The sequence below is a fragment of the Pleurodeles waltl genome, chromosome 12, assembly GCF_031143425.1.
Source record: "Pleurodeles waltl isolate 20211129_DDA chromosome 12, aPleWal1.hap1.20221129, whole genome shotgun sequence".
In the NCBI taxonomy this organism is placed as follows: domain Eukaryota; kingdom Metazoa; phylum Chordata; class Amphibia; order Caudata; family Salamandridae; genus Pleurodeles; species Pleurodeles waltl.
The window spans coordinates 430206262-430232411 of record NC_090451.1 but is presented as its reverse complement, the minus strand read 5'-3'; the positions used below and the strand labels follow the sequence as shown (position 1 = coordinate 430232411).

Below are 26150 nucleotides of genomic sequence, written 5' to 3'. Positions count from 1 at the left end.
TGGAGCCGTGTTTGGAAGAGGAGAACTTGCAGGAGAATCCCTCGGTGGTTTATAGTAGACTATGCCATCCGTTTGTGTAGAATTTGAATAAAATCGATCAATATTATTGGTGGTATTTGTAGTAGTAGGAGTTAGTGGAATAAATGAAAGCTCATTTTCCACCCTCCACAAGCTCAGAGAGGTGTCAGCGTTGTTGCTTAAAACCTGTTGAGGAACATCCTGGTCCGTAGTGAGATGGATTCAGGTACTACCCAGGAGTCCCCTAGGTCTGCTGTGCAGGATCGGGCATATGGTGTAGTTTGACATTGTTGATGGAGATGAAGCAATTTACTTTAGAACCAGGCAGCGGTGGTAAAATTACAGTTCTGGTACCGTTTATTCCCAGGACTGGAAACGGTGCACGAACCCAAAGAAATATGGAGCATGAATCAACAGCGACTAAGATGTATTTGTATGCACTATCAGGTGTTAGGGGACCACAATGGTCCATGTACAGATATTGTAATGGTTTGTTGGATGTTAAGAGGGGTGTCTGCTGTAGGCGTTTGACAGTGGAGCCTTTTATTTGTTGGCAGATGTCACAACAAGGGGCACACTGTTTGGTCTATTTGTAGAGACCTGGCCACCAGTAACATGCTTGTAACGATATTGTGGCCACCACACCAGCATGGGCAGAGCAAACCCCTCATGCGTTGCTTTGATCAATTCTGGTCTTTGGTCTTTATGGGGAAATCACACAATTACCCACCCGTGGTATAAGTGCTAGGGCTGTATTGAGGCATGATATGCAGTAGAAATATTTAGCAGGATATGCTTTTGGTAAGGGCATGCCGTCAGCCGAAGCTTTCACAGCTGCCAGAGTTTCAACATCCAATTTTGTTCTAGAACGAGTTAGTGTAGCTCTGCTATACCGATTCCTGATGGGATTGTGTGGGATAAAGTATTATTTGACATATATGGCCCGACGAAGGTCATTCAAATTCCATATGTATTCAAACTTTCCATGAAGGATTTAATTACACCCGGAAGAGTTTCTGATGGTTGGGATGTGAAAACAGTTGATTCTATGTCTGATTTGCAGTATTTTACGGTATTTGAAAATAAAGGTGTGTATCAATCCAAAGAAAATTATGGAGAAGTGTTTTGTTATAATTATTATGGACATTATTTTATTTACAGAGCAAGTACCCCAAAGACTAAGTTTAATTACACACAGTGGGAACACTGTCCGAGTCCACCAGTGGGGAGTTCCAAAACGTATACTGAAAAATGTGCATATTTCTGTGGGCACAATGTAAAAAATGCGGAATCATATTATTTTAAATTGCCAGTGATGTAAAGTCAACATGTTTAATTGACCAATACAAAATAAATGTATTCCGATTCCTTTGTTTCCCGGTTAGCTATTGAAGGCTATGATTACTGGTTGATGCAGACAGACTTGAAAAGTGTGTGGGGAACTAAAAATTGGCAAATAAGGGGAAAGGAAGCTTTATTTAAAGCATGCCAGATACCTGTTCAAATGATATGTTTAAATTAAACTGTACAACAGACAAGTTGTTTATGCTTGGCTAAAATTAACGAACTGGATGTGATTTTATTAGGCTTTATTTTATTTTAGGCTTTAAACCACTTTGAACTGGTAAAGAGGAGAGTGTTTTGTTTAGCTATTTGGGACACGTTATTTTAGCAACTTAGGCCTGCCGTTGTGCACTTTAGCCTAGTTACATTTTATTCAGTATTGCTTTATTTTTCTAGCATTAGCCACATTTGTGGTGTTTTATTTTCTTTATCTAATTGTTCTGTCGCCTAGAAAAGCATTACGTTCTTAGCAGGACATTCATTTCACTTTGTGCTTTCCTCAAGGCTGCAGTCAGATAGGGTTGCAGGCAAAAGTGATACGCTGTGTCTTCAACATTCACATAATCATACACGCTCCTACATGGGGACCCTTTCGTAGAATGTCAACTGTTTTATATTAAAAACACTCCTTTGTCCCATAAACGTTAGAGGGAGATTCCAGCCAAATAACCAGAACTGTATGCTGACTGCCTTGATACAGCTGCTTGTTTAGACTGCCGAACCCCTTGCCTACATGGGGACGGTGTCTCTAGATTACAGGCTTCCTTACTCGGGTATGGGGGATGATGTCTTCCCAGGGGGGCACTCTGAAGGGGGGGGGGGGCTAGGCTTACTGTGCTTTGCTCTAACATAGCTTAGGTAGGAGATCTATATATCACTCCTAGTGACAGTATGGTGGGACTGTTTTTGTATTTCACTCTTCTTGTCACAATCTTGCTCCCGTTGTGTTTTATCATCCTAGTTACTGCAAGACATGCAATTTTATCTAAGATGCAGTTACTTCAATAAACCCTTCTTGAGCTATATTTTGCCTCCTCTTGACTTTGCTTATGTGAGACTAATGTAACTGAGAGAAAGGGACAAGATCTGAACGACCACGAATCTCCCGAGTCTTTTTTGTCATGCACCCGGTTGCCACAATCATCCCTGTTCTTGGGCAGAGATGAGATGCTGCTAGTTAGCTGGAAAACCCAGATTACGTTGACAGGTGTCACATGGTGTGGAATTGTACTAAGTACCCCACAATCTATGCAATTCTTCCGCCCGAATCCAGTAGCCTCATTAGCGTGATGAGAACCTATGCAACAGTACATTACAATCCCCTCCACACACACACCAGTAGCAACATCAATGGGTGAATCTCGACAACCCAAAACAGATCTGAGAAACAAACATTGTGGTATACACCACGGAGGGGTGGCAATGCTCAGGGGAGCAATTCCCACCTATATTGTGGATATGTGTAAAGATGACAGCTGTCTAACCTGGCAGTCTGCTCGTCAGTAATGCTCATAGAAAGGAGTTTATTATGCCAGAGCCATAACGCAACATCGAGGTAAAAAAGCAGTTTAGATATTGCACACAGGGAAAGGATCGTTCAAAGTGGTGGGTCATGCTGAGCTCCAGAGGAGGAGGCAGCAGGGGACCCATTGGGTAGTGCGTGTCCAGGTGAGGCAGCACTGATTTTATGCTGCTTGCAGAACTGAATGGAATCCACAGGAATATTGAACACTGTGTTATCAACTCACCTCCACATGCAGGTGGGCTGGATACAGCATACTACACTTGAGGTCATGCTTCTGGAGAGTATGTTTCACTTCTGTGAACTTACGCTGCGCCTCCTGAACTGCCGTCGTGAAACCTGGAAAAAAGGGATAATGTTGCACCCTGATATTGGAGAAGTCCCTTTTCGAGTGCCAGGTGCTATGCTGTAGCTCAGTCTCAGAAATTGAGGAGCGGGCAGTGATAGGGCATGGAGGTGCACCAGGTATAGGATGTGGTCCAAGTGATCTATAGGCCCCTTCAACAACAAAGTTATCAGGGAAGGCTTCCTTAGACTAATTCACTCTCCTGACCCTGGGGATCAATGATGGAGGCAGGAGACACTTAAGCCCTGATTATGACTTCGGCAGACGTAAAAGCCCATCCGCCGAAGTTCTGACGGGTAGGTTGCCACCAGTGTGGCAGCCTCCCTGCCGGGGCCATTACGAGTTTCCCACCGAGGCAGCAGGAAACAGCCTACAGCATTGTCTCTGGCTCGTAATAAGGCCAGTGGCAATGCTATAGTGTATAGGGTGCACCCCTGGGGGCCCCTGCACCCAGTCTTTGCCAGCCTTTTCATGGTGGTGCTACAGCCATGAAACCGCTGGTGGAGAAGGGGGTCGTAATCCCCAGGGCAGTGCTGCCCTGGTGGATTAAGACTGCCAGGCCATTGTGTAGTCAAAATCTGGCAGTCCAACAGCAGTGATACTGCTGCGGTGGTCATAATATGGCGATCAGACAACCGCACTGCCAGCAGCATGACTGCCATTGCGACACCGCCAGGGTCATAACGAGGCCCTCAGTCTGAAGACTATATCATATGAGTGTAGCCTTACTGCCCATCCATGATGGAAAACTCAGGGGCTATTGGGAAGTGGATCTGGGATGCCCACCAACGGACAAGATACTGTCTGCTTGCTGCACACAAACACGCCACTTCTCCCTTAACCATCATCAAAAACTCATATATTTTATAGTTCTATACAGAGCCTACGTTACCCCCAGCACTCTGCAATGGTTTGATTCAAAAGGCCTTCCGACTTTCCCAAATGCCACCTAGCAGGAGCAGACTTCATGCACGTCATGGACGTTTAGGCATATTGCATCCTCCTGGCACACCATTTTCTCCCTCTTGGCCCAGAGGACAGACATCGACTAACCCTGATCTGCTACTGGCGTGGTTGTGTAGCCATTTTAGCTATAGCTCCATGCATGTTATTTTCACACACTAGGCCAGGCCACTGTGCACTCTAACCTAGATATATTTTATTCGGCTTTATTTTATTATTGTTACAATAGCCACTTTTACAGTCTTGTTTTATTTTCTGTTTATCTAACTGTTTTTGCCTAGGCCAGCACTCTGTTCTCAAACAAGACATTCTTGCTGACTCTGCGCTTCTTCCAAGGCTACTGCAAGGTACATTGCCGTTGAACGTGGTATAAGTTTAGTCTCCGACATTCGTAGAAAATACACATCCTTACGTAGGGACATTTTCTAGAACATCAGCTGTTTTATTATAAAAACACTTCCCTGTCCCTTACACGTTAGAGGGAGATTTTAGCCAGAGAACCACGACTCTATGCTGATTGCCGAATGCTTCGCTACAGATGCTTTGCAGACTCCAGGCCTTTGTTCAGGTATGGGGGATGATGTCTTCCCAGGGGAACCTGAAGGGCAGAATTAGAGCTTAACACGCTATGTCCTACCATTGCCTAGGTAGGAATTAGTCTATTGACTGTAGTGACAATATGGTAGCGTTATTCTAATGCTTCACTCTCTTCTGTACAATTTTAATATTGTCATGCTGTGTCGTCCTGGTTATTGCAGCTCACGCTTTGCTATCTAAGATGCAGTTGCTTCATTAAAATCATTATTGAAACATATACTGCCTCTGTTTGTCACTGTATATATGAGACTAATGTAACTGAGAGAAACAGATGAGACCTGAGTGACCACGGCTTCCCTCGGAAACCAATTATGTTGTGCGCTCGGCTGCCCAGTCATCCCTGCCCTAGGGTAGAGACGAGGCACTGCTAGTTAGCCAGAGCAAAACCTGGATTGGAGCGACAGGTGTCACCAGCAGTGGGTTAGACTTAGTCTCCCACATCGCAGGCGATTCTGCCGCTCAAAATCCAGTAGTCTCATTCGAATAATGAGAGCCTACGCGACAGCGTTGCTGGGCTATGTACAAGACTTACAGAAGAAAGTCCAACACTTGACAGCCATGACCCTACTCCTTGCTAAGCATGAAATTGCTCTTCACTAGGGTAGTAGACACTTCCTCACGGCAAGGTCTGTCTCAACAGCATAGTGTACTGCGACACCACCAGTGAACTATATGCCTCTCTACAGCCCTCCAGGCCTATAGCAGCCCCTGCACAGTTACCTGCTGACCAATGATGAAGCATGCCATGAGTGGTACTTGTGGGTGAGGATTCTTTTATCAAATTCATAGGATTCCAAGGTCCTACTCTTAACCACCCATATCGTTTTTAGGGGCTAATAATAAAAGGGAAACTCTCTCATCTTCAAAAGGTTTGCGAGAGTGACCTGTGCGGCGAATACAGAGTAAGGATCATTTTGAAAAAGATGCAGAAGTGCCCAGGACATTTTGTGGTGAAGTAATGTAATAAGATTTTTTTTTTTAATGACAAAAGAAGCAGCATATGTGATTATAGGATTAATTCTTGGTTTTGTAAAGAGGAAGACATGGTATAGATGCTTTGTAATATATTTTTTTCCTATTTAGATTTAATTTCCAGAGGGTGCCATCTGTCTTGTTTACAATGCTTATATCTCTCTGGGGTGCAGGTGTAGTGCAAGTGCTGGTTTGTAGATAGTGGAATCACAATTGATCTTTGCCAGTGGGTTCTCAAGCATGTGTCTCTGAGCCTCCATCATCGTTCCAATACAATGTGCCTTTAGTTAGCCTTTCAATATTTGGAAATTATTAATAACGACAAATCCACAGAGAAAATCCACATCTGAATGATTTTGACAAGGTAACAGGATTACAAACTGCAGTAGGGCGTGCAACTGTATTTTCTGGGGCCTGTAAAAACATAAAAATGAGGACGATTCTGTCCTTAAGAGGAATGGGAGCTGGAAAAGGGCGCCTATGATTACGATCTGCTCAATAAAATGTCTTAAATTAATTCCTAGGACGGTGATCGTATTCAGTGAATCATTTGAGCACTGCTAGCTTGCACTGGCTGTTTTTTAGGCCAAGAGGAAACGTTACCCTGTCAGACGTTTAAGCTTGACTAGATTGTGCAGCTCATGTCAGACTGCCAGTGAGTGAACCTAATAAAAAAAATAATCTGCCCACTGTTTGACCCCTGAAAGCCAGCGCTGCCAGTGTAAAATTGTGAACAAGGAATGAGGACATCCACGGAGTCATTAATAATAGTTCCCCCAGTAATTCATTATTTCTGAGGGACCCACCAAGTTGCCACTTACAATCCCTGTTACCCACCCCTCCATAGAGAGCTGTACGCCCAGTTTTGTTAACTCAGGGTGGCAGAGATACTCTCAGGGCCTCATAGTACCACCCTCTGCCAACGATCTGAGCCCAGAGATTGAGCTGCGCACCAGATTTCTACCGAGTGAATTGCAAGCTGTTATTGAGCCCTGGCGAGATATGCAGCCATTTCTTTTATTGCCAGTGACAGAAGAAGAGCACGATGGCTATGCGCACTTTGAGTGATTTAGCTAAGGGCTGCATATCACTAACATCTAGCCTGAGAATTCACCAGTGCAGATAGAGACGGTTGTACACAAGGTGCAAGTCTGTCCAGGAATAAGGTGCATAAGCACTCATGCATCCCATCGACACTTCCCCGCAGGTGTAATTTTAGTGGGCAGTAATAACAACAGGGCTCTCATACCAATAGTGATTATACGAGCGCTTGTGCACGTTTGGTAGGTTTTGTTGGCTATCCCAATAAAACCTACCAAACGTGCACAAGCGCTCGTATAGTATTGTTATTAACTTTTCAGCAGAGCAGCCGCCAAGAATGAGAAATTTGCTGTACTTCTTTGCAGCACTTGCACACTTTAAATATGACAGTAACAGCATTTTCATCCACAGTGTGTTATGTTTTGCATACTTCTACAACTTATCAAACTTCCACTATTACTAAAATTCAAAATATAACTGAAATAAATGTTATGTAGGCATTTCAAAATCAAATTGCATGTATTCAATATAACTCAGGTTTTTTTCAAACAAAACCACGTCGGATTACAAAAACTTAGAGAACGCCTAAATTCCCCATATGATTTCACATTAGCTCTAGAGTTTCCATACATGCAAATACCACAGCTGGCTATGAGCCATTCTCTTCCCGCCTTCCAGCTCCACGAGTCGGTTCTTACTTCAGAGAGGACACAACTGCACGGAGACACCATGGACCTGCCATAAGGAACTCCCTGTCAGCACCCGACCTGGCGCGTATTAGCGCCACAGAAGAAGGGGCACCGAGGAGAGGTGAGGAAGAAGGCTTCGGCGCAGACCGGCAGTCACATTGCCCTGGCTGCCTTCTATGAAGGGGAGGCGCTGCAAGCGGGAGCGAACCTAGGACCGGGCGGAAGTCTCAACAGTAAAAGCTGGGAGGGGAACAGGAGATGACGTTCGGTAAAGAAAGTACGGACCGGGTGGCTATCGATCCGTCGCTCGTGCCAAGCTGCTGGTTTGTCCCAAACTGTGGATTCTATTAGACTGACCTTCCTGCCAAGGTAACTCACGTTGTTGCTTACCGGTGTAACACCGGCGCTAATGCCATTGGTAGATGGACTCTAGTCAGACGGTTGCTCGTTCTGAAATACACGCTACCTCGACCAGGATCGATGATGAACTCGGAGAACAGTCACACGAAGTAGAGAATAAATTACGTCTCTCAATGAAGTGTTTGGAGGTCGCTGATCTACTGGGGGCGGGAAGTGCGATCTGCGCCAGGCATTCATCGTTCAAATTCAGCCAATACGTGGCCTCCTAATCCGGAATATGGGTTAGCCCTCAAAAATCAATTTCAGTCTGGTCAGGCGCTTAACTCTCATTTGACTGAAAGGGGTTTAGCCGTCCCCCACCCCTTTCTATCTGCCGTAACCCAGGCTGTGAAGCTTCCAGGGCAGACGCAGTTCATGAACTGAGGTGACCTGGGGTTGACGCCTCACGCTCATTTGAAGTGTTTCACAGGTCTTCGAAAGACCACTGATCAATTAACGAGCCTTTGTGTTTACTCTTCTTCTATGTCCTTGTCTCACCGACTCATATGAAGCGCTGTTGTTCTCATACCAATAGAATGTATTTCAGGGAGTTTCCACAGGTGGACAAGCAGAAATTTAATAGAGTGCCAAACCAGACTAGGCAAATGATATGTTTTGTTTCTAAACGCCATAACACAAACCGAGCCTTCTGTATGGTATGTAAATTGTCATGTAAACATCTGCCAAAGACTTGAAATTCAAAAAGCATGTTTCTGTAATGTGAAAGTGTTTAACACTTCAGAAAACTAGAATTAATTGCTGTTTTAAATGACAATTATCAGAAGTCTTGGGCAGATTTACTAACAGTCGGTGCCAGGTTTGCACCACAAAAGTGACACAAATTAGCGTAAAATGTTTATTTTAAATTTACTTTGTAGAGTTCCAAAGTTGCCTTAGAATCACATAAAGAAACTCTTTGCATTACTTTGTACCAAGAGGGATTTCCAAGTGCTGTGCATGAGTGTTCTGTGGTTCCATAGTTATGGATTTATAGCCCTATCTTCTAATAGTAGAATAAAGTGTTTTGCAAAAAATAAAGTACACCTGAGGTGTTGCAAAAGCAGCCTTTGATCTTGGTAGTCTGCAGCAGGATGGGCAGCTAGAGTGGCAGCCGGGAGCCTTTCGTCAAATGCAGATTTGGGAGTTGGATGGGGAGCCACATCAGGTATCCGACCTACTTTTGGGGGCAGGCCTTAATAAATGACGCTAGAATGTCGCAGTGAAATCTTGTAGATTTCAGCGTATCATGTTTTTTGGTCCTCCCTGTGGGGGAGCGCCCCCTTTCATACATTATACTTGGCGCATGTATAATGTGACACAAGCGGTTACAAAGTGGCGCAATACTAGCATTGCACCACTTTGTAAATATGGCGCTGGGTGAGAGCCTGTTTAGCGCTGCAATAGCATAAAAAAATTACGCTATGGCGGCGCTAAAGGGTGCAAGGGGCTTGTAACTATGCCCCTGAATGTTTTTATCTTGTTGCACTACCTTGTGGTTGTTTTTACGAATCTCCATGATTTACAAACGTAGAAAGGCAGTATGGTACCTCCTAATCTTACATTAAAGGCATGTGTTAATTAGCTTTTTTGAATGAAAGGATGTCACATGTAGGAATAAATTATTGGCCTCAATTTGCTGATAACCGCTGATATGATCATACTTGCCTATGTATAAAATGAACAACTATTGGTGAGGCCCAGTGAGAAACATAATGCTGTTCATTTTCACAGATTTTAGGCTTTTTTGGAACAGTGGTGCACTCAAATAATCTTGGTATTTTTGGCCAGTTGTATGCACTGATGACACAGTAGTACACACACTTAGTGTAATGCCTGCACAGGCATAATAGTGGCATTTTTCTTCTTATTATGGGCATTTTTGGTATGATGGTGCCCATAGCTGGTGTATGCTTGCAATAGAATAATACTGGTAAATATTGGGATTTTCATAACAAAGTTACCACTGCTGTCTGAGTCTTTAGTGTTTAAGCGTGGTGTGGCATGTCTGCATCCACCTTAGCACACACCCATTCAATCACCCATCCATACTTGCACTGTCCTATTCAGCTATTCATCCTAAAATAACAGTTGATTCATTCTCCCAATCAAATACGGACCCATCCTCATAACCACACAAACTCACTAATCTATGCAGATGCTCTGTTTCTTAGCAGGCCAGACCTTATGGCTTTGCCAATGCTAGGTTTTTAGACTGAGTCAAGTCAAACTTTATTTCAGTTACACAAGTAGTCGTAAATGTACATCAAAATCACATCATTCGTGTGGCCCACAACAAACAATTGCATAGGAATAAAAGCATCAGCAACCGTCTAAAAAATAAGGCAAAAAAAAATAAAAGGCCTTTGGGGGCCACCAACGTAATTCATCCAGGCTGCGACAGTTCTTGTTGACTCCTACCATCTCCCAGATAAAGTGAAGGGAAATAAAGTGCAAGTGACAAAGACCAGAGGATTACACAGATCCCGGTGTTCCTTTGCCAATATTAATACAAATTAATAGAGAAAATTCACAGAACCTATACAACATCAGTTCATAAGAAGGCAACAGGCGCAACATTTCCCCTCGATATTAGAGTGCTAAGGCGTACACAGCAGAGAAATCTCCTCCAGTTAAAACAGTATTGTTTTCCTTCTGTTGATGGCACATTTTAAAAAAGAGCAGATATTTATTTATCTTAAACATTAGATGGGGAATCAAGCAGTTGCAACTAAACCAGGCTGCACCGGAGCTTCTGATTCCCCGCTCCCTAACTATTAGAATGAAATCCCTTTTGTAAAATTTACAAAATAAAGTAAAGTGCAGCAAACTCTGCAGGGAAGATTCATCACATGGACATATCAGAGCTTTAGTTGAGTCAAATTGACTGAGGGGGAAACTAAGATGCCATCTCACAAAGCCTAACTTAAATCCGGCTAGTAATATTCTGTCCCAGGTATTGTCAATCCATTCTAGGTATGACTCCAAGGCTTATGTACAAAGGAGCACAGCATACAGTAAATTTAGTAAGTTCCAGTGGCGGCTGGTGTTCAAGGGCTAAGGGGCTGCGCCCCTAGCCTTTTCTGGCCTTTCTAGTGAAGCATAAATTTATTTACATGATGAAAGTAAAACATTTTCTGCACAACATTTTCGGAGTGAAAGTTGTGCACTTTGAAAAGCCCCACTGTGCCTGTGTCAGTATGTGGCTGAAAGCTGCATAGTAGGGCTGACAGGGCTTGCCCACGCAAAGCCCTTATATTTTCTCAGAACACAGTGACGTCCCTGGCTTATCTCCTCCTCCACCAGAAGCCCTGATTGTAAACAGCCTGGAGCGTTTTTTGTTCAGCCCAGGTTTCTGAAAACTTTGTTTCACTCCGATAATACTCTCCACCCTTTCCTATTTACTCAAATGGTGGGGTGTGATCAGAAGGGTCTACGTACCAGAGGTCACATTTTATTAAAAGAATTTGGCATTGCGCAAAGAAAATCCCCAGTCTGTGGCAGAGAAATTGAATAAATACAATAAATAACTCCGTCCAGGGCTCTCTGGGAGACAGGAGTGTAACCTGAAGCCCTCAAGTCATAAATATGCCAAAGACAACCCTGCACACAAGTAAGTTGGAGCTCTATCTTTTTTACAGACAATAAGAAAAGAATCTGTTCTCTCAGCTCTCCTCTCCTTTCACTGCCTCTGTAGGTGATTTTGTCTCTCAAAGGCAGTGATGGTTCCAGTAATTTATCATGGCTAGTTACTGTTTTATTTCTTCTGTAGACTAATGATGTGATATGTCATATTAAAAATGTAATCTGCAGCTCAAATAAATGTGTACCTTTTATCACTGAAACTGCTGGATACTGGATGGGTGAGGCAATGTGTGTTTGTTTGAATGTGTTTGCAGGGCTTGACAGAGTGGCTGAGAAAATGTGGTTGTCTGTGTATAAGAGTTGTATGAATGGCAGTGGATGACAATGTGGATGAGTAAATGGGTAGGTGACCAAAGGCAGTGGGTGAGTAGGTGAATGGAAATACGTGGGTTGTGAGGCTCTCTCTCAAGTTGCAATTCCATCTTGTATTTGTGCCCCACCACTGCTTTCAGTCACCAGCCACCACTGGTAAGTTCACGTTCATCCCTTAGGCAACATCTCTTCAACTTAAAAGTAGTTTTTACCAAAACCATGTCAGATTTGGTCATGGACGCAGGCTTGAAAAAAAGGCTCGGCATTTCCAGATTTGTCAATTCAGTCTTAATATAATAAAGGCAAAAGATTTTCACACCTCTCTTCCACAATAGATAGTCATTGATGATCTCTCCATCGAATGAGTCATGTGGGTCTCCCAGATTGAGCACCACAAAGGCATAGGGGCTTATTTGATGATATCATCCACATAATCCACCCCCAGCTTCAGGTGCATATTAAAAGTTGAGCGTGCAGGTTGAACACCTGGAGTCGCCTCACCACCCTGTTTTGTTCACCCTGGAGAGAGTTAATATTGGAGTATCCTGAGGTGCCCGACCCCCAGATGAAAATTGGGAGGCACTTTTTTTCTATATACCTCAACCAGTGGACACTGGTTTCTTCGTAATGCAATTAGCAAGATTAAATATATACCCTACAAACAAGCACATTTCTGGCGCTCTTGGGTTGTACAGGGTCCCCAATTACCCCTTGCATCAAAGACCTATAAAAAATCCTGGGTCAGAGCAACAGGGTAGCCTTGTAAAAATATACCCGCATCTTAAGTTGCCTGAGAATACAAGACATGATAAAAGGTGTGGTTCTGGTGGTGACAAGACTGAGTGACCCAATAAAAGTAGAAAAATCTTGAAATGCAATATTGCGACCATTCAGAGTTCTGGATAGTAGAACAGCATCATCTGAATAAAGTAAAACTTTGACCTTTATCCTGGTAATTGGGGCTCATCTGAAACTTTATTAGACAGGCTATGCCTAAACCATCAGTATATAAAAGAATCAGTAACTGAGCCAGGACACAGCCCTGGCATATCCCTCTAACCAGTTTAAAGCTCTCTGTCCGCTCACCTGATTGGCTATATCTGACTGAGGAGGACAAATCATAATGCAGTTCTCTCAGGAACTGCAACTGGTCACCATCACACCTAGATTAATCAGAATTTCCCACAATTTAGACCTTACCACGCTGTTTAAGGTGCAGGGAAGTTCCATGAAGGCAAGGCATATGGATCCATGCTTTACAACAGTATATTTGCTAATCAGCAAGTGCAAATTTAGGCATTGTTCCACCGAGCTGAGCCCCTTCCAAAACTCATACTGCTCCTCCGACAGCGTGTCCATAACTCAGGTTAGAAGGTGCTCCAGGAAAACTCTGCCCAACAGATTCAATGCTGAATCCAACAGGGACATCAGTCAATAACATCCTGGTGATTGAGGGTTACCCTTTTTAAAAAACAGTACAATAACAGCAGTGTACCAAGATTATGGGAGTCCCCACTTGCTAGTGACATTAAATCAGTTGCACAGCAGGGGAGACCACAACACCAGAAGTGATTCATACAGATCCATGGGCACCCTGTCCAGCCTTGGGGACTTATTTGAAGGACTCTTGTTGATCACCTCTATAACTATGTCAAGGGTAAATTCAAGGGCTAATGGCAAAGCCGCCTCCTCCTTGGCATGCTAGATTGGAATATTAGACCCATAGTCTTTTTTAACCTAAGCCTCCAGGCTGATGGTATTGATAATAGAATAGAATTTTACGCTCACAGTTTTTTTATGTTATTAGTAACCGTCCAGAAGATCCTTGTATCTTTCATCCTACATGCCATAACCAGCTACACCCAGGATTAATTTTGTAGCTCTTTACTCCTGGTCCATTGGGCTGCCTTATACTCTAATCGTCATTGGTGAATTTTGAAGGTATTACTAGTTATTTCCTTCAGAGCCTCGTGTAAATGCACCAAGGCCTTCCTACAATATTGTTCAAACCATTTTGCTTCTTGGACCCTTTGGTCTGCTGGATTTCATGAGCAAACTGCTCATGACTGAACTCAGCTGAACAAAATGATTAACTACAGCCCAATGCTCATCGGAGAGAGTAAGGCAATTAGACTCCAAGTGGAGATGATTCAGAAAGAGTTTAGACAAAAGGGTTTTCTTGTCAGCATTTCTCCAAGCCAGACGCATGCTTTGGGACTTGACTTTTAAGGATTATTTGGCCACACTATTTTTGCCTCCCCCTCCTGGAGATATGTAAATGGAGGTTTAGGTGATTATCGTCGCTATGTGGGCTTTTGCCAGTAACTGCCCTAGAAACCCTAGGCAACAAATCATGTGTGATGAAGATATAGTCAATGACAGAACATCACTCTCCTCTTTCAAAAATAGCCTTGGCAAAACAGGACGGATCAGAGCGTGGCCCTTTCTTGTCCCTGGACTGGTTGTCACACTCAATACTAAGGTGATCAAACCTAGTACATTCATTTTCCTTCTGTGGTAACCCTAGTTTAGCATTAAAATCTCCACCTAAAATAATTTGACACCCTTTATGGAAAAAAGCAAGTTTGACTTCAAGGCCATGAATACAATCAAATAACATATTAACATTAGCAGTATAAGCAGACTCAAAATACCCATTATAAAAGTTAATTAAGACTATATGCAACCCCTTAGGCCACATGGACAAAAAAGGTTGGTATAAATTATTGTTGGAAGGAAAGGGACCAGGCTAATTTTGCACGCCAAGGTGATTCTAAACCAGGCCGTTACAGGTCTAGAAAAATCTGCCCGCTATGGCGAGTCATATTTTAGCAGTTCGAGCTATTTTTAGGACCTATTAACCCCTTCTGGTGAGTTGACAAAGAACATGTCTGCTGTTCAGTCATAAAGTGGTGGAGCAATGAAGAGGCCTTTAAATCTTTTTAGTTTGCCTTCTTACAATTACATTCTCCTTCTGACTGGATAGTTGAAGGTTTTTAACCTGCTGTACAAGGAGTGTAAAAAGAAAGGCTGTAGGGTGTCAGGTTTTTCCTAACACACATTTAAATAACTAAGTCGACTGTACAAGCATTTCAAAATATATTACAGTAGAGGTGAAAGCCCATTTTTTATACTTCTCTGTGATGAAAAAGATATTTTAATAGGATGAAAACAAATCAGAACACTTTACTTGTTGATTTGCAAAGGATAAATATATTTCCTGAAACCAAAGTTTCACTGATTATTGTTAATACACTCTATAGTTTTATCAGTAAAGCTGCGAGTTAGTGGGAAGGTTTTCAGACATTTCTTGGAAATGTTCTGTCTGTCAGTGTGCTACCACATCATGCTTTATTAATATATTTATTAAAAGTGAGTGTTTGAAAAATATATTTATTAAAAGTGAGTGTTTGAACATAAACTGAGACACACTCCTGCCCTGATGGCCGCGCTATTTATAAACAAAGGTAAGTAATGGATCATGAGTCCCCTATATGTGAGGTACATTTTTAGTCTATTTAATCAAACAAAAGAGGTTTCTTTTGTACAGCAGAAGTGCTGAAGCTCACAAACTGGAAGGTGACCTCATATGTGAGAATAAAAGAAAAGGCGACTCTGTGAACTAAAATGTTTGCCTAGGATCATACAATTTGAGACCCGTTTATGAGTCGGGTACATTCCAGTTAGACTGAGTAGATTATTCAAGTTACTGAACCTGCAGGGCTAGTAACATTTTAAATATTTTTGGGGGTCTGTGTTAATCCTGCCCTTGCCCTGCCCGACAAAGATGGGACAGCTCAGACCATGTTGGAATAATAACCATCCATGCTGAAAGTCTAATTGGCCCAAGTTTCTTGTAAAAAATAACATCATATTTACATATGAAATTGCCCTAGTCCTCGCAGCCAACTTTACTTAAAAGGCCAATGATATTCCAAAAAATAATGTTGATCTCTTGAGCATGATCTTCTGAAATGGCTAGATCCACCTCACTGGATGACAAGGAGACTTATTTAAGATTGACAGCTGTCACATTTCCACTCTATACAGAGTTATGAGATGGGCAAGGCTGGACAACGGAGGGACCCACTCCACAGCTAGCATTCTGAACAGGGATCATCTCAATCACATTACATACACTAAGTTAGTCGTTTTCTGACAAATCACCCAAAGGGAAAAAGCGATTTTGAGTGGGAATATTGTAAGAAAATGACTGGCTGGGTATAGGACAGGGACAACTCTCCCATGTTTGAGTGTTTTGACCAAGTCTCTATAGAAGTAACCAAAGGGCAAGATTTTAACATTACCAGGTTTAGTTTGACCATAGGAGGCCTGAATAAGACCACCTGCTACCCTAGAGCTTCTAAAGGTAACAGTGGTACAGTGCCTCATAAATTCTTTGTGTATCTTCCTAACTCAACCCCCACTTCTCGCCATAAGGCTATACAGCAGACTCATTTGCTTCGGAGCGCAACATTGGGATATTTGCCATGACTATGATAAAAGGACATGCTGCTTGTGGGAGATCACATCTAGAGATGAATCCTTGATCTGACACCACCTTCTTAAGAAGTAAATAAGCATTTCCTAGGGTCGTGGGGCCCCCAGACTGTAGTCAGAGGTCCTCGGATTCCATCAAGCAACTAGAAGTGGCTGAATCAGGTGCAGGGGCTCCACCAGGCACAAAGATAGACAACTTCCCCCATTGATGGGCCAAGACTCCAGAGCAAGGCTACTGGTCTCTACCCAGTTATGGTGCCATCCCCTCCAACTGGACTTTGGGCTGGCTTAACATGCAATTCACTTAGTGGCACCCCAGTATGCCCCAAACATTCATACAGCCTGATAACTCGGAATCGAGAAGATCAGCAACCTCTTGCTAAAGTGGGCAAAAATACCCCCAATAATCTCTGTTATTAAAGATGGAATCACACATTAAAGTCCCAGGGGCTTTTGGGTTGGTTGAATTAGCCATTTGTTTGTGAGTTGTCCTTGTTTCCGTTTAATGCAAGGTGGAAAAACTTGCTTAACAGCCTGCAAATTAGAGGGAGTGACACAATTATCACAAGGGGCCCTGCCTGCACATTCCTGGCCTAATGAGATAAGTGAGGCTCCACAATCATTGGGTAGAATGACCTGTTGATTACCGCCTTTCGACAAGGAGAATTTATTTGTCTAAGGTCCCCACTGCCTTTTCAATATTCCCGTCAAGTGTACCCATTGTTGGTTAGCAGCAACCCCCACCATATAAGTGCCTTGCTTACGCTTAGCCATCCTGCTACACGGAGTGGTGAACAACTGACCACAAGGAGGTCTGGAGAGCACATTGAGGACAAGTTTTCTGGTGCCCGCAGTCATAAAAGTCAAAAAAGGGATTTAAAAGACAGTCACAATAACAGCACACAGTGCCTTTTAAAAAGCAAATCCAAGAGCGGTGGCCTGGCCCAGCCTCCTCCGAGCATGGATGGGCAGGAGTCATTGCGTGCTAAAGAGTGTTGTTGGAGGCGTGGCTTCAGTCCCCTGTTTTCCCACAGGCGTATAGGGAATGTAGTTACCCCCGTCTCTAGTTTATTCTTTCACACCGAGCCTCCTCCAGCACTCATGTGCACCCCGGCCCCCGGGCTACATTCCTCCCTGCAGTGCCCAGCAGCCCAGTTTCAGCGCCCAGGAAGTACAAGACACAGATGACAGGCTCCCTCAGGAAGCAGTTTCCAGCACCCCCTCTCCTTGTTATCATTGCTTGAAATGTAAAAATAGAGGTGCAGGTACTCTGTATGTGAGTACCTGCTGGTTTCTGAGAAGTGGTGATTCTCGCCAATTAAAAGTATTACGTTTTTCTTGAGAAGTGCAGGTACACTACCTCTCAAAATAAAAAAAAAAAGCCGGTCCTCAGTACCGGACAGTACCAGCCCATTTAAAGCATTGCTTGTTATCCCTCAGGTCCCTACGATCCTTTTGGAGTGGTGTTGTTATCCCTAGCAAAGAAGCATATAGAGGCAGCTGATAAGAGTGCCAGTACAGGTAAACGTGATTGCGGGATTAACATTAAAATTCAAGGGAGGTTGGGGAGGGTCAAGTGATGAGCAAGCCACACCAGGACCTAGCCTGGTCAGCTCCACACACCGTGTCCCTCATCCCTGCATTGCTGCAACTACTGTGCAGCAGCCCTGCCTCCCCGAGACTCCCTTCTCTGTTGGGGCCTGTAAGCTTCCCCCCTCCCCGGTAGATAGGTCTTTCTTGGGGGCTAAGCTGAGCATCTAGACCATGGCCCAATGGCAGGGAGGAGGGTGATGGAAAGTAGTAACTGGCTGATAAGTCTGTAGACGGCCATGAAGCTCGCTTCTCCAAGGTTGAGGCCACGCCGCACTTCACAGGAGGTGAGCTGGACATGCGTGCACCCTCTGCCTGCTCCATTCCAACAGCTTCCCTCCCCCCCACCCCCACGCTCGCCCCTGCGAGTCAGCAGGCCTATGGTCAGCAAGATAATAGTCTGCAATAGAAGTTGCAGGTCCGAAGGGTGGGCTGGCAGCAGCGACTAGTGAGCTGCAGCAGGTAGCAGCTGTGCCAGCCTCACGGGAAAGACGCAAGAGCTGGCAGCCAGAGCCATTTGTCAATACATTGACTTCTGGGCACTATTTGGAAACTCTGTCTGTAGTCTGCTAGTGATGGGGGTTTCCCTCTGCGTGAAAGGAGAAGGTCTGATCTTTTGAGGTTCCTCCTAATAATCAGTGTAAATTATATCATTTTTTTTTTTTACACTTTTGCAATGTCTATGGTAATAGTTTCCCATCTCATTTTATGGATGTTGACATCTGATGTGTTTATTTATGGGTTGACATAATATTATTTTTTTGTTTTTTGACCCTGCTGCTGCAGTGCCAAACTACTTTGTAGTATGCCTTCTAGGTATTTGTTTTCAAACTGCGTTTAAGCACCTACAAATAGCTTTAACTCTGTGTTGTTGAACGATTTGTTTTGTACAAGACCAATGTAGTGGACTTTGGGTCAGTCCATTGCGTATCATTAGTTGTAATTCGTGTCAATCTCATTTGCTTGTTTCTTATTCGTCCTCTTCTTTTTGTTCCTCTCCTATAGCTTAGCTTCTTTTCTATCCTTTGGATGGATCACTTGTATCCTTCCATGGCTTCAGTTCAAGGGATTACTTTTTTATTTTATTTTCTTTTCTTTTCAGCACTCCATGGGAGTACATCTGTTTTCTTGTTCGCTTTCTTCTCCACGTCCATCCTCCTTGCTCTCCCAACCATCTCTCGTCTGTTGTTTTTCTGATCCCTCCTCGACCTGCTCGACCTTTTTTATTTCTATTTTTTAGGATGGCCTGACAGATTGCTTGTTTGTTTAATAGGTTTCATCGAATATAAAACCCAGAGAAACTTTCCATTGGTTCAATATAATTATAGAAAACAGTAAATAATTATTTTATGGCCAATACAATAGTAAAAGAGTGGCTAATCCAACCTGGGTAGCTCTTGTGAGATAAGAGTCTTGTCATTTCCTGCATTTCTGGAATTTCAGTTGATTCAACCAAGGAGAGGAAAAAACTTTTTTTTTAATTTCTATTTATTGACAAGTCAAAAACAGTACAGAAAAGTAAGGGAAGCATCTCAGTGGCACACATAGGATACATCCTTCATCGGTAGACAGATACTGGCATCATTTTGTGAGTCCAATAGCCACTCTTAGAAGAGGATTTCCCAGGGGATATTATTGATTGGTGTACAACAGAGAGGGGGAAAAACACTCTGGAAGGTCGCAGCGGGGCAACTCTCTGCCCAGGGGTCGCAACCATCACATTGGAGGTACTACAGTGGCACACAGCTACCCTGAGCCTCACCCCTGAAGGGGGCCATAGGTACCAGACACAGTATCATCTAATCAGGTGCTTGCCCGGGGCATCTCTTTTGCTTTTGTTCGCCTTTGCTGTCGGGTATCGCTTTAGTAGGGCCCAGATCTGCCTGGGCTGCGATCTCGCTGGCCAGTAAGATGTCAAATTATCTTGGCAGTATGTTGCATCCTTGAGCCCAGCATCTTTTATCAGTATTGGGCGGTGCCGCAAGTGCATTGCCACCTGTCAGTTGGCCAGCAGCAGCAGAAGCTCAATCAGCTTTCGCTGTTCCGAAGGAATCTCATTTACATGACCGAGCAGTGCACCCTGAGGCGTGCACTCCAACCGAGGACTGTTATCTCCTCAATAGTATCAAATACTATATTCCAGATCTCCCCTCCAACCCAGGCAGCCCCAGGCCGAATGCAGGTCGGCATTTGGCACCGAGCATCAAGCACAGAAGGCCCACACTATGTACTTGCTTTGTGGTGCGATAGAGCATATGTAAGTATTTAAAGTGTACTAGGCGCAGGCAGTAGTTGGGTGATAAAACCTGAGCTTGGGCACAGCAGAAGAGCCACTGCTTTTTGGTAATGGGGGTGTCGAGAGTGTCGGCCCATACAATTCGAGCCCCAGGGATGCGCACCGGGCAGGATCTTGCATATCAGGATGTAGTCTGATGATGAACCTGCATGGGGACACATTTGTCAGCAAAGTCTCAAGGACTTGGCATATTTGGGGTGCTGCAGGGAATAAGTCGTAAAGACAATGAATCGCTGCTTGTAGCTGAAAGTACGTAAATGTGTCAAGGGGGGAGATATCTGGACCTCATAGTGCCAGTTGAGAGGTAATAAAGCTACCCTCTGGGTATACGCCACCCGTGACCATGAGGTTTAGCTTCCGTAGTCTGCTGCTTGTACCAGTGTCCTGTGTGATGGGTAAGGTAGAATGGCCAATTAGTGGAACGGATGGACTCTAGAGACGGTCCATCCGGACCTGCCACCCCAGCCCGTCCCACGGCCAGATCTTACACCCCACAGCGTCAATCAAGGACCTGGGTCGCTCTGGAGCCTATTAAAGCAGTAATCAGAGGAGGCAAGGAGTGGCGTGGTCGTGTTCAGGTGCCGTGTGGAGAAGAAATTGGGTAGGATGAGTGGGTAGAAGAGTGCAAACTGTGCTTGCCCTTTGTAGTAATCAGGGGGTGGAATTTAATAAGACATCTACTTGTCCATGGGGCAAGCTGCTTGATAAATCTACTTGCCCTGTAAAAAATTACACTTGTCTCTTTGGTGCCAGGTAGTACACCAACAAATTATGGCAGCAATTTCATTATCTAAGAACTCTAATAAACGCCACTCTGATCATGCCAAGGCTCAGATTTTAGTAGGGGTTGAATACTAACATTTCCCTTATGTGGCCACCTTTCTAAAGATCTACATACTGGGGCTGGAGGTAGTAGTAACTAATATTTCCAGGTTTGGAATGCCCTTTCAAGTCTGTGCAGACTTAGTAACTTGCATGTTTTAGGATTTTCACCAGCTCTTCTCTAATCTTTCCCCATTCTGAGAAAGGCTGTAAATTTTCTCCTGACAAGGGTGAGATGCATATGTGCTCGTGCTAAAATGTAGTTCACGTATATTTTGTAGAACTATGATTTCCTGGTCTACTTTTGTAAACTGTGAGTTCATAAAAGCCCTAAACCTACACTAATGCAAGGACATATACCATGGTGGCACTTTCCTGAATTTCTTTAAGAATTTGGCCTCTAGTCGGGTCCAGCAATAACCAAGACCTTTCATTTTTATTAAAATTCTATCTTCTTCTCTATCTGTGGTCTGGATTCACTGTGAGTGACGGCATTCTGCTTTTCACAAGGAGCATATCAGCACACAAAGTAGTTTTATTCAGTGCCAGGAATGTTATGGCAATGTGTGCTTTTTGAGAACAAAAAATAATTTTATTTTTTCTCAATTTTTGTTCTAATGATGAGGGTCTGGAAGCTCCCATAGTTATAAAATGGTACAAAAACCACGTGAAAACAATACACATACTGACAAAACCAAAAATCTGACCACCAATGTCAGACCTTTTGGCTTTGCCAGTGTTTGTTTATTTTCATGTATTCCATAATCCTGTTGAAAATTGTTGCCCAGATTTTCCATTATGAATACCTCTTGGAAATACAAGCATGCACCAACACATTTGACTCAATGATGATTTAAAGGAATGGTACCTAAATTTTTGCAGCAGTTTAGCAAAACGTTTCTTTTCCTAGTTGCTTTTGTTGCAAATTCATTTTGAAAGCAAAGAAGCATAAATCTGGCTTTCAGGTTTCTGCAAATATTCGCATCTAATCACAGAGGATTATGGAAACATTATACGTAGCCTCATTTCGTTAAACTTTGCAAACATGTGCATATATTTTTATACTGGAACCATTGTCAGTAGTGCAGTCCGAGGCTTACAACATTTCTCTAGAGTGCCTAAACCTGATAGAAAAGGATTTGAATTAATGAACCATATATACAAGTTCAAACAGCATTAATGTATGAACACAAATATTACCGTAACACACAAATATTACCTTAACTGCAGACAATGCCCTTCCCTGATCCATAATGTACTGCAAACTGGCTGCCAAATAATTGTACTACAGGGGGTTGGGCCTACTTGTCCCACGGACAAAATAGATATAAAATCTTGTTGTCCTTGACCCCAAACAATGTGTCTTGGGCGTCAGGCTATATGAATTCCACATCACTGAATAATAAAGGTCCATATCCTGCACCGCCAGCCCGCCTTGTTCGAATGGTAATGTAAGAACCTCCCAGGCAATTCGGGGTTTCTTTCCGGCACACACAAGGGTTATAAGGAGGGAGCCAATGCGACGTTGAAAGTATTGCAGGAGTGGGAGCAGGAGGTTAAAGTACGGGTAGAAGGATTTAGGCAATACAACCATTTTCTCCAAAGCAAGCCTGCCAGCCATATAGAGTGGAAGGTTCTGTGAAACCTCAACTCGATCTTCCAGCCATCTCATCAAACAGCCATAATTATAACGCCAGAGAGTATCCAGGTCTCGGCTCAGCCAGCTCCCCAGGTATTTAACTGGTTCAGTCATCCAGTGCAGGGAAAACTCCGACTCCACCTCCTGGTTCACTAATGTAAGTGGAAATATTACAGATTTGGCTCAATTTTGGTGAATTCCCTGACTAGGAAATCTAAATTCTCGCAAGGATGTTTAACATATAGGGTGACGTCGTTAGCATTCATGGACACCAAAGCCACTCTGGGCGAGAAGGCCAGGCCCTGGTGGGAATGGTGTTAACGAAGTCTAGCCGCAAGGAATCCATTGCAATGACAAAAAGAGTAGGCGACAAAGGGCACCCCTGCATCGTTCCTTGGGTCACCAGGAAAAGAGGGGTAATCTGTCCAATAATGCGGAAATGGGCAACAGGCGATTTTATAAAGTAGGCGAATGCGTTTGTGAAATCTAGGGCTGATACCGAGGTGAGGTCACATCGCAAAAAGGTATAGCCACTCCAATGAATCAAAGACCTTAGTGGCATTTAGGCAAATCATAGCAGCGCTGAGACTAGGTTCAATGGTGTGTCAGGGTGAAAAAACTATGGAGATTGTGGTCCGTGGAGCGCCCTTGAACAAACACAGATTGATCTAGTTGGATGATAAGTGGGAGCAACAGTAGTAATCTGGAGTCAATCAGTTTGACAAGGATTTTATTATCCATGTTAATTATGGAGAGTGGTCTATAAGAGTTGCATCTCTGGGGATCCTTGTCTGGTTTTAAATGATAACCGCTTCACATAAGGAGTGTGGCAACACACCTCTTGTCAAGGACTCCTCATACATGGCAAGGAGATGCAGGGCTAAGAGGGGAGTGTACTCTTTATGAAATGCAACAGTAAGTTCATCTATGCCTGGGGGTCTTATCCCTGAGGAGAGCACTGATCACCTGGACTATGTCCTCCACCATGAAGGGTTTGTCCAGAAACCTTTGTGTCAGTCCTGAAGCGAAGGAGCTGTAATGAGTAAAAAAAATTAGCTCAAATCGGGCGGCACGGATGACTGAGTTGTTTGGTACAGGGAAGAATAGAATTTTTTAATTTCCCTCTGTACCGCTGTCAGACCCACTGCTACCTCACCACTTTCGGTTTTCAGCTCTGCAATATAGTCATTATCCCAGGGCTTGTGCAGCATATTCGCAAGTGTTTTACCTGCTCTGTCCTCCTCCCTGTATCGTGGGGCTTGAGTCTCTTTACATAAATAGTGTGTGTCCGCAGCTTCCTCGAAGTTGTTCAGTTTGCTGCAAATGCAGGCCAATGTGAGGTCACTTTTATCAGTGAAACTGAAGCTCTAATATCCTAATCTCAGATTCAAGGCGCGACGGGTCATTCTGCAGCGCATGTAGCATCCCAGCCTGTTTGGCTGTAGAAACCCCAAAAGGATCACAGTTTTGAATACCTCCCATAAGGTAAAGTATGAATCCACTGTTCCTTGGCTGTGCTAGTATTCCACTATTGCTATCCACGCCTCCTCCAGGAACACCTGGTCATGTAATGCACCCGGCGATAGGTGCCACATGAAGGCTTGTGATCTATAGTCCGGAGGAGTCAGTCGCAGCAGGACCGGGGCATAATCTGACAAGATACGTGGCATGTGGAGAGTTTCACTGGTCCATGCATCCACATCTCATGTGGCTATCCAGAAGTCTATACGTGACCAGGCGAGACAAGGTAATGCAAGTTCCCTCACCGCCCCCCCGATGACGAGCTCTCCATAAGTCAATGAGATCATTATCCTTCATGATGGACAATAGTAGGGCAGCCGCGCGTGGGAGAGGCTGCCTAGAGTCACTCGATATGTCTGCTGGAGGGGGGGGAGGGGGTGGGAGGGTTGTCAAGGACCGCATTGAAGTCTCTTCCACTCAAAATTCCTGTGGGGCCAAGGGATTCTGCCAGCCTCCAAGCCTCTGCAAAGAAACTGGCATCATCCACATTAGGGCCATAAATGGAGAGGAGCTTAAGCAGGTGATCCTGCAGTGTCCCCGTCAGTATCACATAGTGGCCTTGTTCATCACAAAGTACCTTATGCATGTGCCAGGGCAAGCTATTTTATAAAATAATGGTGACCTCCCTCATGCATAATTCGTACAGTGTGCTGTCTGCTGTTACCCAATCCAACCGGCATGCAGGTGGCCCAGCATGCCCTCTGCCAGGTATATTTCGTGTAAGGAGCAGATGACTGCGCCATGTCTCTGCAAGTACGCCATCACGTGGTGCATCTTGCATCTGTCATTTAGTTCACAAACATTCCATGTTATACAGAGTAATGGTGCCATAGCATGGCTTCTTTAAGCTGAGTCAGCAAAGTTATTGCTCGCAGGGGGCAAATGCGCATTGCTGCATTGGTGTATGTACACTGAGCGGGGTAGGGATTGGGAACAGAAGAGAACAGACTAGAATGAAACACCAAAATAGGAAAACAGTCAAATATGGTACCACAACACTAGAACAGTCCCCCACTCACTCCAGCCCCCCAATCGGGCCGAAAGTCCCCCAGCTGCTCCAACCCTAGCTGCGAGGGTCAGAACATCCAGGGACTCATCCCAGAGGGGTATCTAGGAGCCCAGCATTCACCCAGGTAAAGAAAGCTGAAGAACAGGGAAGAAACTGCAACATAAAGTCGCATATGAACTTACTAAACATGTGTATAAAGTGAGCCCTGCAATGCAGGTGCTCCGAGTCCCATGTAGTCGGTTATAACCAAGTTCTCATGTCCAATATTGCCATCAGCTTCGGCTGCCAGGCAGGGAGCGAGGGACAAAAGTGCGCAGCTCTCAGTCATTATCGCTAAGAGTGCTCTGTGCCGTGATGCATGTTGTAGTCGTCTTCAGTGGAATATTTGTAACAAATTTAGCAGCCGCCTCCGGATCTGTAAAGTATGTGTTCTTGCCAGCATGGAGGATTCAGCGCTTGGCTGGGTACAATAAAGAATACTTTGCATTTGTTTTGAGGAGGGAATGTTAGACTGGCAGAAAGTCTCTGCCATCTACCTGCACTGCGACAGTGAAGTCCGAATAAAAAGAAACGGTCAGGCCCTGGTAGACACGGGACTGTTGGTCTCTTGCAAGTCGTAACACATTGTCTCTATCGCTATAGTTTAAAAGATGAGCGATTATCGGTTGGGCCGGAGTTCCAGGCGGAGTACACGCCCCCAGGATCCTTGCCCCTCTCTCCACAGACAGCAATGCAGAGAGTGCCTTGTCAAAGAGGGCGCATAGCATGGCCTCCACAAAGTCTTCCATGAGACCCATTGAGGTGGACTCTGGACTCCCATGTTCCTAAGGTTTAGTCGTAAGTGCGCCTTCAGGTCTTTGTTTTTGTTGCGGATCACTTCTAGGACCTTTTCCACCTGGAGCAATTTCTTGCTCACTTGTACACCGTC

The 26150-nt window shown here is 44.1% G+C and overlaps 2 protein-coding genes across 3 annotated transcripts in view; one reads left to right on the top strand and one right to left on the bottom strand.

Moving 5' to 3' along the window:
* CENPN (centromere protein N) overlaps positions 1 to 7702 on the bottom strand; it is a 183820-nt gene extending 176118 nt beyond the window's left edge. The window contains exon 1 of one of the 2 annotated variants that reach the window (XM_069216905.1): positions 7434 to 7702. The gene's annotated coding sequence lies outside the window, so the exon portion shown is untranslated. The remainder of the gene's footprint in view (positions 1 to 7433) is intronic. The other variant, XM_069216906.1, reaches the window with a different exon arrangement.
* Positions 7703 to 7730: 28 nt separating this feature from the next.
* Positions 7731 to 26150, top strand: part of CMC2 (C-X9-C motif containing 2) — a 129671-nt gene continuing 111251 nt past the window's right edge. Inside the window, exon 1 of the mRNA XM_069216907.1 lies at positions 7731 to 7861. The gene's annotated coding sequence lies outside the window, so the exon portion shown is untranslated. The remainder of the gene's footprint in view (positions 7862 to 26150) is intronic.